Source organism: Gopherus evgoodei, chromosome 1 (assembly GCF_007399415.2).
Source record: "Gopherus evgoodei ecotype Sinaloan lineage chromosome 1, rGopEvg1_v1.p, whole genome shotgun sequence".
In the NCBI taxonomy this organism is placed as follows: Eukaryota; Metazoa; Chordata; order Testudines; family Testudinidae; genus Gopherus; species Gopherus evgoodei.
The window spans coordinates 199718258-199730748 of NC_044322.1; positions in this window are offsets into that span (position 1 = coordinate 199718258).

Below are 12491 nucleotides of genomic sequence, written 5' to 3' on the forward strand. Positions count from 1 at the left end.
ACAATTTGTTGCAATTGTATAACAGTAGTAGCAATAATGATATAAATGATAATTTTCAATCATATAGCATCACAGGCCCTTTATGGATTACAGAGACTCAGCACAACCTGGTTGGGGTGAACGCAAGACTGTCTTTATTTCTTGTTTACTTCTTGCTCTATGCCTCCTACTGGCCACTCTAAACATCCACAACTAATACCACAAGTCATCCGTCATACCACTGATCAGTACTAAAATTGATATCTTTCCCCGTTTTACAAATATACTGACATTTGGCTTGGCATGCAATGCTCCAGCTTAGTCCAAGAAGTTCTTCTGACCAAAATCCATCTTCTTTAACACTGCAAAGGAATAGTCCCACTCAACCCAAACATCTTCTCAGCACCTAAATAGATTAAGCTAAGAACCCTGGACCCATAGTCAGCAGACTGATGATGCTTAATAAAGCCTGTGTAGTCTCTGTGAATAAAAGAATGAATCCCCATATCTAGCCATGCTGCTAGGACTCTTCCCAGAATTTTAACATCTCTCTTTAGTTGTGAAATGTTCCTATCTAAGGCACATTCTTCTGGCACTTTCCTTCTATTGGTATAAGCATAATAGTTGCATTGTAATCAAGGGAGCAATCTCTTGTCTTATCATTTCTGATAAGTGAATTGAAAAACTGTCGAAGCCCAGCATTTAATGGGCTTTCAAAATTCCAATAGCATATAGAATTTCTTGTTGCTCAAGAGGAACATCCTGGTCAATTTGCTCTTTCTTAGGGAGGATAGGTAGCTGGTCCTTGGCTAGAGAGGAGGGTGCAGTATATCACCTTTATTACCTAATTTGTATGAGTACAAATGATTTAACAACAGTTCTGAAAGTTATTCCTTATGTCAAGGAGGGTGAAAGTTACTCCCTGGACTTTAGATTCTTTTATTAGTTTTCCCTGAATGTGTTTTCTAAGTTGTCTTGATAAACCTGAATCAGCTTTGTTATCCCTAAGAAATAATTTGGTCTTATTAAGATCAAGTACTCACTGCTATGATTTAATATGTTAAGTTCACCACTGATATTAGAAGGCCTGAACCAAAGTTCCCTGAAGTTAATGGAGAGACTCCTAATGAGTCCAATGGTTTTAGATCAGGCTTAAGTAGGGTTTCAGTCTTACTCTGCTTAATGTTTCTTAGTGGTAGGGATTTGATTTTATTTTTTAAATCAGAGATAAGTCCCTGTTTTTTACTTTAGATAGTGGTTGGATCATTTCTCCCTTCTTGTAGGCTTTAGCAGCCATCCCATGAGATCATCATTTGTGGCACTACTGTCATTTTCAGCAATAATTTTCCTCATCCTCCATTTATCTCTTGAAACAATTCTGACATAATTCCTATGGCAACAGATTAATGTTTATTTCATCATCTGTACCCTCCTTGTGGATTATCTAATCATAATACATTAGTCCCCGGATGAATCATAATGTGGCTGGACAATTATATTGTCGGTTGAGCCCACAGAAACTTTCTAGCTTGATTTTTTCAGGGTCTGGGGTTGGGGAGCCCATCCTAGTATCAGACTGATGTCTGTCTGAATACAAATTGCATTACAGGCTGAAGGTATTATTTTTGCCTCAAGTTTAACTCAAACCTAAATCAGAAAGCCCTTTTACAAGTGTCCAGTGCATTTGTTTATCATTCTGGGAGTTCTCAGAATACATATCAATTTCAGAAGAAATGGAGCAATTAAAATTCTTCACCAGACAAGACTAATCTCACACGTATAGTACTAGGGACTATGCATTTAGGAAAATGACCTTTTAAGGCATTTTAGTAACAATTGAACAAACTGATAAACTAGGAGTTGCTAGTGAGTAGTAAAGAAGACAAAAGAGAGGGCCTATGGATTGGGGAGAGGAAAGACTGGGAGAAAGGAAAGGGGGGAAAGGGCAAGGAAAAATTGTGGTGTTGCCAGTCCTGATTGTTCCAAAGCTTGCTTCAAAATCACAAGAATGGCCTAAAATCATGAGGCCCAAAATAATATTTTTAACATATAATAAATTTTGAGTTCTTTTACTTTGGTTTCTCATTTCTGAGTCTTTTGGGTCATGTTTTGGGGCTGTTCTCCACAAGCATGATGACTAAAAAGTTGAAATTTTCATGTAATCACTTCACTCCAGAAATTGGGGCTTCAAGCACAAGACCACATCTCATGATACGCATGATAAAATCTTTCACATTGCAACACTGAAACTGGGCTGTGCAATTCAGTCACCAGAGGGGGAGAAAGAAGAGGTCATGTATGGAAAGTGTTACCAGGGATTGCTAAAAGAAAGAAAAAACTACAGAGTTAATCCATTAATAGCCAACATCTGAACTGCTGAATCAACAATGGAGTGCCAAAGAACTAAAAAAGGCTCTCTAGTGTTCCATGATCAATAAGTAAGACAGAAAGAATGGTAGGAAAAATCTTTATAAAGTATTCTGAGTGGTCACATGTATAATAACAGGCAGATCATATTATATATCTATAATCTGCCTATTATCATTTTATGTATAAGCATCTTGAGCTGTGCATGTGCATTATTAATTATTTGTATTGTGGGGTCTCAGTGGGCTAGACACATTACATAGGTAGAAATAGTCCCTGTTCTGAAGAACTTACAGACTAAAAAGGAAGGCAATATATGAAGGCTGGGGAGAGAGATATCAAGAAGTGTATAAAGAAAATGTTAATTAACAGGCACATTATAATGTTCTAAAAACTCACTACATAGTGTAACAAAATTCCTCCTCTACCTTGGTGGGTCTGGCGCTTATTGGCAGATTTGCTCACCTTAGTGATCTTCCCCACAGTCTGGATCAACTCCTCCTGTGTCTGATCAGGAGTTAGGAGGTTTGGGGGAAACCTGGGCCCGCCCTCTACTCCGGGTTCCAGCCCAGGGCCCTGTGGATTGCAGCTGTCTATAGTGCCTCCTGTAACAGCTGCATGACAGCTACAACTCCCTAGGCTACTTCCCCATGGCCTCCTCCAAACACCTCTTTATCCTCCCCACAGGACCTTCCTCCTAGTGTCTGATAACACGTGTACTCCGTAGTCCTTCAGCAGCACACCCTCTCACTCTCACTCTCACTCTCACTCTCAGCTCCTTGTGCTTCTTACTCCCAGCTCCTCACACACACTTCCTCTCCTCCCTTCCTGACTGGAGTGATCTCCTTTTTAAACCCAGGGGCCCTAATAAACCTGCCTTGATTGGCTGCAGGTGTTCTAATCAGCCTGTCTGCCTCAATTGGTTCTAGCAGGTTCCTGATTATTCCAGTGCAGCCCCTGCTCTAGTCACTCAGGGAAGAGAAAACTACTCAGCCAGTGACCAGTATATTTGCCCTCTACCAGACTCCTGTATCCCACTGGCCTGGGTCTGTCACAATAGTCATAAAAAGCTGAGTTCAGCATCCGAATGAAGTACAGAGGGATTGCGCATCTTGCTATCTAGTCTTCTCCAGGAGATGCAAAAATACAACAATGCAAAAAAGCTTAAAACTCCAGAATCAATGGGTAGATAGAACTATGGTATATTAATTATCTACCGTAAGCCAGTCTGAACATTATTGCTAGACCAGAAAAAAAGAAATTTTAGTGCTGTAATTAAAAATATGTTGTTAAGCCACCATGATTCATCCTATGAATTTCAGTGAGAGTTTGTTACAATGCCCCTTACAAACTTCTCTGCCTTTTCAATGTGCTCCAGGAGTGGTAAAAGGTGTTGGTAAAATACGAAAAAGGAATGTGTTTTGTTCTTGTTCCAGACTTTATATGCAAAGTACATATTAGCTATTCCTCAGACAATACTTGGTTTTTAATGGGGTTAAAGGCTGCACAATAAATCTGAGTCTCTAGACTGATATCAGGGAGGAAGGAAAAACTAGTACTATGAAAAGGACATATAATACCATTACTTGCTTCTTTCAACATGAGTTCTCTGACATGTTATCTAAAGTACTTGACTATGATCATCCTTAGTCTATTGACATTTGGAGGGAGGGCGGGAGCAGCATGGTTTTCTGTGTATGTTTGATTTCCAGTGCAGTTTTGCCCTATTGGCCCCAGAGTCTCAGGGATCAGAGCTTGGATATAATAAATCAGGAAGTGGCCATCTTCACATTCTGTATATCCTCTAGTTTGACTTCTGGGTGTGATTCTTGATGTCCTCAAACTAATCCATTGTCCAAATACTTTATACCCAACAATCTGATCTTTTTTTCTCTTTTCAAGATGGACAATTCTATTTTCCACTTCACCAAGATGAGAGTCAAAGTCTTTGATTCATACTCCCCAGTCTCTCATTTACCGACAGTTCCATTACAGAAATTTTTGACTATCCATTTTGTTTTCAGGTAAGGTTAAAAGCCGTCCAGTTCTGACAGCTGTGGAGTTACAATGGGCTCAGGAGACTTGCAGGAAGGATTTGTGTGTCCTTTAATGGCAAATGAGGAGAATTTCATATTTGTCACACAGTAAGAAGTGGTTTTCTTTTCTTTCACCAACAGGAGTTACTTCTAGGTATTCTAAGCATCAGCTGGTAGAATGGATCAGCAAAGTGACTGTTATTAAAGGAAGGGAAAAGAAATTTGAGAAGCTCCATTTAAGCTTGGCAAAATGAAACTACCATCCTCATAAAAAGTGATAGTATCATCCATTTCCAGTTTCTTACATATCCTCAGATCCCTTTACAATGTCCAGAATGAGATTCCAAACTTTGGTGGTTTGACAATTGTTCACTTAGACCTTTTCATTATTTGAATGAGAGGAAAAAATTTGTTCATCTCTTTGCACTTCCCAGTTTGGGTTGGAAGCAGTAGTACCAAGCACAAGAAATATAGCAGAAGTGTCATGATACTCTTGGTCTTGAGAGAACCAGGAAGTACTGAAAATCTCAGGAGAGCCTGATCTGGTGATATCCAAAGTGGTTTGGATAAGCCAAAAATTGGGATGGTTAAGTGAGCCTCTAAATTCCATGAGATTTTGTCTTCATATGTATAATGCATTTTGTAAAATTCTTTGGATGTTTACCAGATATGCTACAACAGCTGCTCTAAATTCATTTTAAATAAGTGTTTACAATGTATATTACTGTCCTAATAAACTTTCAGTGGTCTCAAAGGAACCATTAAGTTTGATCAACTAAACATATATTTTGGACCTTTTAAAAAACATAGACCTCTTGTATTAAGGACGACAAGGATCACCTGAATCATTCAGTGAAGCAGTTTTTATTTTGTATGACTGCTCACTTTATTCCATTCCTGTTGATTATTTTTTCTAACTTGCTCCAAAATATCTGGTATGATGGTGTACTCACCAACTCTTCTGTGAATTTATTCCAAGGCCCCATTTCTGTTACTGTTAAGGGGTTGAAATCTTAGGGTACGTCTACACTACGGGATAAATTCGATTTAACATAAACCGGTTTTATAGAACAGATATTATAAAGTTGATTGCGCGCGGCCACACTAGGTACATTAATTCGGCGGTGTGCGTCCATGGTCCAAGGCTAGCATCGATTTCTGGAGCGTTGCACTGTGGGTAGCTGTCCGTAGCTATCCCATAGTTCCCGCAGTCTCCCCTGCCCCTTGGAAATCTTGTTAGAGAGCCCAGTGCCTGATGGGCAAAAATCATTGTCGCGGGTGGTTCTGGGTACAGCCTCACCCCTCCCTAAGTGAAAGCAGCAGATAACTGTTTCGCGCCTTTTTTCCTGGGTGAACTGTGCAGATGCCATAGCACTGCAAGCATGGACCCCACTCAGATCAACACCGCGATCGTGAACGTTGTAAACACCTCACGCATTCTCGTGCAGTCTATGCTGAACCATGAACTGCAAAGCCAGGCGAGGAGGAGGAGGCGGCTACGGCAGTGCGGCGACGAGAGTGATGAGGACATGGAAACTGAATTCTCCTTAACAGCGGGCCCCTGCGCTTTGGAGCTCCTGCTGGTAATGGGGCATGTTCTACCCATTGAATGCCGATTTTGGGCCCGAGAAACAAGCACAGACTGGTGGGACCGCATAGTTTTGCAGGTGTGGGACGATTCGCAGTGGCTGCTAAACTTTCGCATGCATAAGAGCACTTTCTTTGAACTTTGTGACTTGCTTTCCCCTGCCCTGAAACGCCATAATACCAAGATGAGAGCAGCCCTCACAGTGGAGAAGCGAGTGGCACTAGCCCTGTGGAAGCTTGCAACGCCAGACAGCTACCGGTCAGTTAGGAATCAATTTGGAGTGGGAAAATCTACTGTGGGGGCTGCTGTGATGCAAGTAGCCAAAGCAATCACTAAGCTGCTGCTACAAAAGGTTGTGACTCTAGGAAACGTGCAGGCCATAGTGGATGGCTTTGCTGCAATGGGATTCCCTAACTGTGGGGGGGCGATAGATGGAACCCATATCCCTATCTTGGCACCGGTGCACCAGGCCACCCAGTACGTAAACCGCAAGGGGTACCTTTCAATGGTGCTGCAAGCACTGGTAGATCACAAGGGACGTTTCACCAACATCCATGTGGGATGGCCAGGAAGGGTTCATGACGCTCCCGTCTTCAGAAGCACTGCTCTGTTTAAAATGCTGCAGCAAGGAATTTACTTCCCAGACCAGAAAATAACTGTTGGGGATGTTGAAATGCCTATAGATATCCTGGGGGACCCAGCCTACCCCTTGATGCCATAGCTCATGAAGCCATACACAGGCAGCCTGGACAGTGGTCAGGAGCTGTTCAATTACAGGCTGAGCAAGTGCAGGATGGTGGTAGAATGTGCATTTGGCCTTTAAAGGCGTGCTGGCGCACATTACTGACTCGCTCAGACCTCAGCCAAACCAATGTCCTCTTTGTTATTGCTGCTTGCTGTGTGCTCCACAATCTCTGTGAGAGTAAGGGGGAGACCCTTATGGCGGGATGGGAGGCTGAGGAAAATCACCTGGCCGCTGATTACGCGCAGCCAGACACCAGGGCGATTAGAAGAGAACACCGGGAAGTGGTGCACATCAGAGAAGCTTTGAAAACAACTTTCATCACGGGCCAGGGTACAGTGTGACTGCTGTGTTTGTTTCCCCTTGATGAACCCCACCCCCTTGCTTGACTCATTCCCTGTAAGCAACCCACCCTCCCCCTTCGATTACAGGTTGCTTAAGAAAATAAAGTCACTATTGTTTAAAAATCATGTATTCTTTATTAAAAAGCTTATTATAAAAAGAGGGAGAGAATTGGCAAGGGTGCGGTTTGGGAGGAGGATAGGAGGGAAGGAAAAGGCCACTAAAATCATTTCAATGTAATGACAGCCTTTTGGTTGGGCTGTTTACGAGGGTGGAGTGGGTGGGTGCACAAAGCCTTCCCCCACGCGTTCTTACACATCTGGGTGAGGAAGATATGGAACATGGTGAGTACTGAGGATGGTGACACAGGGGCTGCAGCGGCACTCTGTGACCCCGCTGCTCTTCCTGAAGCTCCATCAGACGTCAGAGGATGTCAGTTTGATCACGCAGCAGCCCCAGCATTTCATTCCGCCACTGCTAATCTTCCTGCCACCACCTCTCATCTCGAGCGTCTCAACTCTCCTCACGTTGGTCCCTCCTGTCCTCACGTTCACTGGCATCTTTCCTGTAATTTGATACCACCTCCTTCCACTGATTCAGATGAGCTCTTTCATTGCTGGTTACTTCCATGATTTCAGAGAACATTTCGTCTCACGTTCTCTTCTTCCTCTGCCTTATCTGAGCTAGCCTTCGGGATGGAGTAAGGAGGCTTGAAAAATGTACAGCTACATGAGGGAGGGAAAAAAGGGAGAGAAGTATTTTAAAAGATACATTTTACAGAACAATGGTTATACTCTTTCACAGTGAACAACACTATTCACCTTACACGGCACATGTGATTTCACTACAAGGTCGCATTTTGCATCTTAACTTTGAGTGCCTGGGCTCTGGTGTTACAGATCTCACAGACGCAGGTCTGGGCATCAGAATTCAGCTTGCATGCGGCCATGGTAAGCCATTGTCTTTCGGCTTCAGCAGCCTTCACTTCCATTCACAGAAGCCACCCCCACCCCCCCTCCAATTCTCTAGGATGATCACTTTACCCCCTCCCCCCACCGCATGGCTGGTATCATGGAAGATCACTGCTAATCCCCCCCCCCTTACCCCCCACCGCGTGGCTGGTAGCTGGGAAGATTCCTGCTAGCCAAATGCGAGAAAGCTCAGTGCTATCCTTCCTCCACTCCCCCTGCTTGGCTACATGCAAGGAAGGATTTCTTGTAAGCAACAGGCAAGCACTCCTGTAGGAAAAAGGCCATTTCTGTCCCCTTAATTAAATTCCTGAATTTCAACCACGTTACCATGAATGATATCACTTTGCTGAGGATAACAGAGCGAGATAAAGAACGGATGTTTCTTGAATGCCTGCAATCACCGGGACCATATGCAGCTATGCTTTGTCATGCAATGATACTCAATTACTTGCTACATGCATGGCTTGGTAAAGTGTCCTACCATGGTGGACAGAACAAGGCTGCTTTGCCCAGAAACCTTCTGCAAAGGCTTTTGGAGTACCTCCAGGAGCGCTTCATGGAGATGTCCCTGGAGGATTTCCACTCCATCCCCAGACATGTTAACAAACTTTTCCAGTAACTTTACTGCCCGCGAATGCATCCCAAGCCCTCAGGGCAAATCAATCATTAAAAAATGCTTGCTTTTAAACCATGTTATATATTTACAAAGGTACACTCACCAAAGCTACACTCACCAGAGGTCACTTCCATGGCTTCACTGTCCAGTGGCTTGGGAGGGCTGGGACGGTAATTCCGTCTGGGTCAGAAAAAGCTCCTGGCTGTTGGGGCTAACAGAGTGCTGTGTGCTCTCTTCAAGCTCATCGTCCTCTTCCTCCTCCTCACCTTCCCCATCCACATAATCCTCAGGCATGGCTGAGATTACAACCTCCACCACGGAATCCAAGGACGGGGGGGTAGTGGTGGCGCAGCCCCCTAAAATTGCATGCAGCTCAGCGTAGAAGCGGCATGTTTTCAGCCCTGCCCCAGACCTTCCGTTTGCCTCTTTGGTTTTCTGGTAGGGCTTGTCTGAGCTCCTTCACTTTCACTCTGCACTGCACTGAGTCCCTGGTGTGGCCTCTCTCTTTCATGGTCTTGGAAATTTTTTCCAAAAGTTTTTTCTTTTCGTCTTTTTGAACAGAGTTCTGTTAGCACTGAATCCTCTCCTCATATAGCGATCAGATCCAGTACCTCCCGTGCGGTCCATGCTGGAGCTCTTTTTCTATTCTCAGGAGACTGCATTGTTACCTGTGCTAATGAGCTCTGCATGGTCACCTGTGCTGATCAGAGCTCCATGCTGGCCAAACAGGAAATGAAATTCAAAAGTTCGCGGGACTTTTCCTGTCTACCTGGCCAGTGCATCCGAGTTCAGATAGCTGTCCAGAGTGGTCAGTTGTGCACTGTGGGATACGGCCTGGAGGCCAATACCATCGATTTGCGGCCACACTAACCCTAATCCGATATAATAATACCTATACTTTAGCGCTACTCCTCTCGTTGAGGAGGAGTACAGAAACTGATTTAAAGAGCCCTTTATATCGATTTAAAGGGCATCGTAGTGTGGACGGGTGCGGCTTTAAATCGGTTTAACGCTGCTAAAATCGGTATAAACACGTAGGGTAGACCAGGCCTTACTCAGTCCTCACACTTGCAAAGTTTCATCTTACTCACTGAGAATTTGTATGAATGAAGATTACATGAGTGAATTAAGGACCTCAGGATTTTCCCACTGGGCCTAACTTTTCTGTCTTAGCTCCAAGTCACTGCTCTTTGTCCAGTCATCTTCCCACACAATTAATAATTTATTTGAGCAATCCACTGATTTGTATATCTCCCTGTTTTACAAGAAATTTAGCATTTCATGTCATTGGTCTGTTGACTTCCCCATCTGGGAAAAATAACTCTTCACACAGATTCCTAACCAGGTATCCTCATGCACATATTTATTTTGAGCTTTGGAATCCACATCTAGTACAAAGTCTGTGCCCAATGTTCATTGTTTTCAGAATGCAATATGATATGAGTGTGAAGATTTTTATTTTTATTTCCATTTCCTGATGCCTGAGATTTTAAATTGAACATTAGCCTTGCATTAACACTGTTTAGAAACAATTAATTCCCCTGTATGTAATGAAACAAGAGAAGAAAATTTTCCTGTACTTTATAACACTAATTTTTAAATATCCCACAGGGACTTTGAAGATCACACTATGTTGCAGTGAAATGGGAGGACATAGGGTGTTTCTGTTTCAAATTTTTGACTGGGAAAAATATTCTGCAAGTCTGAGAGAAGAGGGGAACAGCACATCCATTTACGTTGGCAGTAGTTTTGTTCGAGTGTGACCTGTAACCAGAACTCTGAGCAAAAATGTCAACTCAAGATTAACATAGGAACTGGCAGCAGTGAAGTCAGAAAGCCAGCTCAAGGGACTGTCATGTACAAACTTGTAGTCTGACAGTTAAATTAAGAAGCTGTTTTAGAAGCCTTTCGTGCAGGATGACTCATTTTGTAAAATCATCTGAGGGCAAACGTGGGAATGGAGGTAGGCTAAAAGAGCAGCTGGTACTAATGTTGGAAATATACCTCTAGAGGACTTTGAAATGGGAAATGTTTCCATGAAAAGTGGTCCATGTGGAAGAAGTAGATCATTTTGGTTCTTGCAGGACAAGAAGCAGACAAATTGTCAAAGACCCAAAAGACTGCACATTTACAATCATGAACTAGACAGAAAGGAAACAAGATCAGCAGTACATAGGAATCCAACAGACAGATCACCTCAGCTGACTGAGAAACTCTGGACAAATTATTTTGTTCGGTGTATTTTAATCTATGGCAAAATATATCATCTCAAAGGCTGTTCTGATTTTTTTTAATGTTCTAACATTAATAGACAAATGGTTACCTCAGCTGCAATACAAAATAAAAGACTGCATTTGCATATGAAAATATATTAAAAGACTGATTTTTATTAGGGGTAAGCCACTGAAAAAATAGGAAAAACTGTGATTTGGACCCTAAATAGGGCAGGGAGAATAGCAGGGTATATCAGATATCCAGGCAGCAAAGGAGTATCTGGCCCCATCAACTTCCTATTGAAGTCAAAAGGAGTTTTTCCCTTCAGTCAAACGGGAGCTGGATCAGACCATAGTGAGTTACACTACATGGGAACAGGACATCCGTGTCAAGCACATAATTGTAGAGGTAAACCACAGAAAATAAAACCATTTTATTACAAAAGGAGGCAGAACTGGGAGCTAAGAAAAGGTTATCAGATAAAGAAGCCAGGGAGGAAATCTGCAGAAGCACATGTGTGCATGCATACGCACACAACACGAGTTGTCCGGCATAGGAAAAAATACATGCCAGGATGAAAAAAGAGGATCGTTTTGGTTATGTCTGATGATCATACAATTACAGAGGACTAAACAGTCAGGATGAGATGTTAACCAGAGACTGACGCTGAACAGGATGCTGGCCTCTTTCTAGCACCAATACAAGCCGCAGAAATTTAAGAAAGAAGCAGCACTCAACATGAGCAGAGCAAAAATACCCAAGACATTCAAAACTGCTACGAAACACAGGTCAGTTGTTGAAAGTATTGAAAACATTTGAAACAAACAGCAATGAAAAGCATATGAGACTAACCAAATTAGCACCCCTTTCTGGCATTAAGAACATCTTTGATCAAAGGGAGACTAAGACATTAAAAATACTTTTTATTACATTTGAACTTGTTGAACATATTGAAATATTCTGGTGAACAGTACAAATAATAATGTGCAAATGAAAGAGTGAGTGCGGATAAGGTGGCATATACAATGTTGTACAGGAAACACACAGGAAGGTAACTCATACTTGCTTCAAGGACTAAGGGTATGTCTACACTACCTGCCGGATTGGCAGGCAGCGTTCGATCCAGCGGGGATTGATTTATCACATCTAATCTAGATGAGATAAATTGACCCCTGAGTGCTCTCCCATCGACTCCTGTATTCCGCAGCCAAGAGAGGCCCAGGCAGAGTCAACAGGGGAGTGGCAGCAGTCGACTCACTGCAGTGAAGACACCGCGGTGAGTAGGTCTAAGTATGTCAACTTTAGCTATGTTATTGATGTAGCTGAAGTTGCATAACTTAGATCAATCCCCCCCTCAGTGTAGACCAGGCCTAAGTTGATTGAAGTGAAAGAAGAAACTTAAAAGATAGGGCATAGAAGAAAGAAGGAATAAGAAAAAGAAATGCACAGACAAAGTGATACCAACGATTAATAGACTTAGAGCTTGAGCACCTCTAGCATGTATTCATGCTTAAGAGGTGTAGGCCAGAGGGAGTTCCACATATACATTTCAGTGACTGAATATAGTTCCAACATGTATGGGATATGATCTTATTGGATTCTTTGTCCCAAAACAACTTTAGAGTAGCATTAAAAT